We start from the raw sequence: 4,063 nt of genomic DNA, 5'->3' as shown, positions 1-4,063 counted from the left end.
TGTTCATGTGTCCTGCAGTTCACATTGTGACGCGCATTTAGCTGCGGTCTTCATCGATCCATGAGCCGAGTGATCCCCTGCCTAGGGTTTTATAGTAAGGTTCCCAATGTAACACAATCCCGGTGGTACGTCCAAAGACTAACTTTCTGACTAAGTTGTCTTTATTACCCAATAGTCCCAGGCCTTGTGACTTGTGGCTCATGTCTACGCCCATGGCCACCATTCGCTAAGATAGTTTTGAAGTCACTTTGAAGGCCCAGGAACAACTCTCTTAGCACATCGGTTAACCTGGCGCCGCAGTCAACTCATGTGCTTGGATCGGATCGAGCTATTGAGTATTGGGCCTGCATACTCGCTCATCCGTATCCTTTGCGTACCGCCCCATGGCCCTTGTATGTCTGCACCACAGTTCCTGTTCGTTCCGTGCCTATGGCCGGATACGTATTGCACATCGGTATACCTGTCGCTACTCAGGCAACTCGTGTGCGTGGATTGGATCGAGAACATGGTGTGTGCCCCATGTTATAATTGATAGTCCATATCCACTTTATAGGTTAAAGTCATAAGTTGTGATTGCACAACCATTCTTCATAAGAGTTTAATCACTCTTCAACTAACTTTCGTTCTGGTGTCTTGGTATCAAATCGCGTAAGACACAAGATTCTACTGGCCAAATAGAATCTAGCACATTGGTTAACCTGGCGCCGCAGTCAACTCATGTGCTTGGATCGGATCGAGCTATTGAGTATTGGGCCTGCATACTCGCTCATCCGTATCCTTTGCGTACCGCCCCATGGCCCCGTCCTTAGAGTTAATGACTAGTAGGCTTAACTCTTTGTATGTCTGCACCACAGTTCCCGTTCGTTCCGTGCCGTGGCCGGATACGTATTGCACATCGGTATACCTGTCGCTACTCAGGCAACTCGTGTGCGTGGATTGGATCGAGCTCATGGGGTGTGTAGAGATTCCATGTTATAATTGCAAGTCCATATCCACTTTATAGGTTAAAGTCATAAGTTGTGATTGCACAACCATACTTCATAAGAGTTTAATAACTCTTCAACTAACTTTCGTTCTGGTGTCTTGGTATCAAATCGCATAAGACACAAGATTCTACTGGCCAAATAGAATCTAGCACATTGGTTAACCTGACGCCGCAGTCAACTCATGTGCTTGGATCGGATCGAGCTATTGAGTATTGGGCCTGCATACTCGCTCATCCGTATCCTTTGTGTACCGCCCCATGGCCCCGTCCTTAGAGTTAATGACTAATAGGCTTAACTCTTGTTTGTCTGCACCACAGTTCCCGTTCGTTCCGTGCCGTAGCCGGATACGTATTGCACAGTAGTAGACACCGTAATCTGACGTATCTAACACACCACTATTGTAACTCGTCGTCCAAGGACCTTTCAAGTGCCTGATGGCCAGGGGAGCTCTTACACGGCACGGAGACACAGTGATGCTCGCCCATCAAAGTGTACAACGATCGAGTTTGCTTAAGTGTCTGGGTACCTACACACCAGACACAATGCAATGGCCATGGATCCACACAAGGCACATCACATGCAGAAAGCTTCACCAGATTATGACACATACCACACTCTTGTAACTCGTCGTCGAAGGGGCGTTCAAAGTGCCTTACGGCTAGGGGAGATCTAGCACGGCACGGAGACACAGTGATGGTTGCCCATCAAAGTGTACAACGATCGAGTTTGCTTTCCGCGCAAGCGTTCTAAGTGTCTGGGTACCTACACACCAGACACAATGCAATGGCCACGGATCCACACAAGGCACATCACATGCAGAAAGCTTCACCAGATTCTGACACATACCACACTCTTGTAACTCGTCGTCGAAGGGGCGTTCAAAGTGCCTTACGGCTAGGGGGGATCTAGCACGGCACGGAGACACAGTGATGGTCACCCATCAAAGTGTACAACGATCGAGTTTGCTTTCCGCGCAAGCGTTCTAAGTGTCTGGGTATCTAAGCACCAGACACAATGCAATGGCCACGGATCCACACAAGGCACATCACATGCAGAAAGCTTCACCAGATTCTGACACATACCACACACATGCAACTCGTCGTCGAAGGGGCGTTCAAGTGCCTTACGGCTAGGGGAGATCTAGCTCGGCACGGAGACACAGTGATGGTCACCCATCAAAGTGTACAACGAACGAGTTGGCTTTCAACAAATTCTGACACATAGCAAGCGAGCGACCGAGCTACACCGAAGGCAGCCCATGGTTGGTCACTCGCGGACGATCATCAGTAATGATCCTTCCGCAGGTTCACCTACGGAAACCTTGTTACGACTTTTACTTCCTCTAAATCATCAAGTTCGGTCAACTTCAGCCATGGCCAGCTGCAGCTCACGAAGGAACCGCGGAAGGTAAGCCTCCAGAAACCTCACTAAATAATCCATCGGTAGTAGCGACGGGCGGTGTGTACAAAGGGCAGGGACGTAATCAGCACTAGCTAATGACTAGTGCTTACTAGAAATTCCAGGTTCATGGGGGACCGTTGCAGTCCCCAATCCCGACTAGATGGGCATTTTAGTGATTTCCCGTTCCTCTCGGAATGGGGGGCGCCTATTGGCGAGAACACGCTGCGACCCACATTGTAGCACGCGTGCAGCCCAGAACATCTAAGGGCATCACGGACCTGTTATCGCTCATTCTCAGCTTGCTAAACACAAGTTGTCCCCGCTAAGCAGGGCAAACGTAGCCGACGACCGCCCGTGAAGGCGCCGCCCGGCTGTAACGTCAGGTGCGCCCGGAGGCGCACTGGCTGACAGCGTTCTAGTTAGCATGTTTGAGTCACGTTCGTTATCGGAATTAACCAGACAAATCATTCCACGAACTAAGAACGGCCATGCACCACTACCCTTAAATTTGAGAAAGAGCTATCAATCTGTCTTACCTCGATAAGTTTGGACCTGGTAAATTTTCCCGTGTTGAGTCAAATTAAGCCGCAAGCTCCACTTCTTGTGGTGCCCTTCCGTCAATTCCTTTAAGTTTCAACTTTGCAACCATACTTCCCCGGAACCCGATTTTGGTTTCCCGGAAGCGACTGAGAGCACCGAATAGGGGTAGCGTCTCTCCCAATTGCTAATTGGCATCGTTTACGGTTAGAACTAGGGCGGTATCTAATCGCCTTCGATCCTCTAACTTTCGTTCTTGATTAAAGAAAGCATCCATGGCAAACGCTTTCGCTTCAGTTGGTCCTACGACGGTCTACGAATTTCACCTCTCGCGCCGTAATACCAATGCCCCCAACTACTTCTGTTAATCATTACCTCTAGGTTTCTGACAAACCAACGAAATCGTATAAACCGAGGTCATATTCCATTATTCCATGCAAGATTATTCTCGGCCAACGCCAACCCCACGGGGGGGCCGGACGCTTTGTCTTAGCCTGCTTTGAGCACTCTAATTTGTTCAAGGTAAATGTGAGTATCTTGAGCACCATGAGGAGCCCGTGCCGGAGTTAACCGGTAGCACGGTACTCGTTCACAGAGTAACGCCCAAGTACACCATTGTGAGTCGCAGCCGTGAGCGCGCGCACGAACGGCCCCGGCGTGTAACCGGGCGCCCGTGGCGGTCACGTGTCTGGACGGGCAATCAACTTCGAACGTTTTAACCGCAACAACTTTAATATACGCTAGTGGAGCTGGAATTACCGCGGCTGCTGGCACCAGACTTGCCTCCACTTGATCCTTGTTGAAGGATTTATACTCAACTCATTCCAATTATGGACCATCGTTAGAGAGGTCCATATTGTTATTTCTCGTCACTACCTCCCCGTACTGGGATTGGGTAATTTACGCGCCTGCTGCTTCCTTGATGTGGTAGCCATTTCTCAGGCTCCCTCTCCGGAATCGAACCCTGATTCCCCGTTACCCGTCGCAACCATGGTAGTCCTCTACACTACCATCAATAGTTGATAGGGCAGACATTTGAAAGATCTGTCGTCAGTCGACAAGCGACCATACGATCTGCGTCCTTATCCAGACTTCAACTCAAGCCGCCCGGAGGCGATTGGTTTAACTAATAAGTGCAC

At 49.7% G+C, this 4,063-nt stretch overlaps 1 non-coding gene across 1 annotated transcript in view; it reads right to left on the bottom strand.

Moving 5' to 3' along the window:
* The window catches only part of LOC125774003 (5.8S ribosomal RNA), a 158-nt gene extending 69 nt beyond the window's left edge, over positions 1-89 (bottom strand). Inside the window, exon 1 of the ribosomal RNA XR_007420528.1 lies at positions 1-89. This exon is cut by the window's left edge and continues 69 nt beyond it. This is a non-coding gene — a ribosomal RNA (5.8S ribosomal RNA).
* Between the last annotated feature and the right edge of the window lie 3,974 nt (positions 90-4,063).

The sequence above is a fragment of the Anopheles funestus genome, assembly GCF_943734845.2.
Source record: "Anopheles funestus chromosome X unlocalized genomic scaffold, idAnoFuneDA-416_04 X_unloc_71, whole genome shotgun sequence".
Taxonomy (NCBI): Eukaryota; Metazoa; Arthropoda; class Insecta; order Diptera; family Culicidae; genus Anopheles; species Anopheles funestus.
Note: the sequence above shows the minus strand (reverse complement) of the source record. Positions and strands in the feature narration are given on the sequence as shown.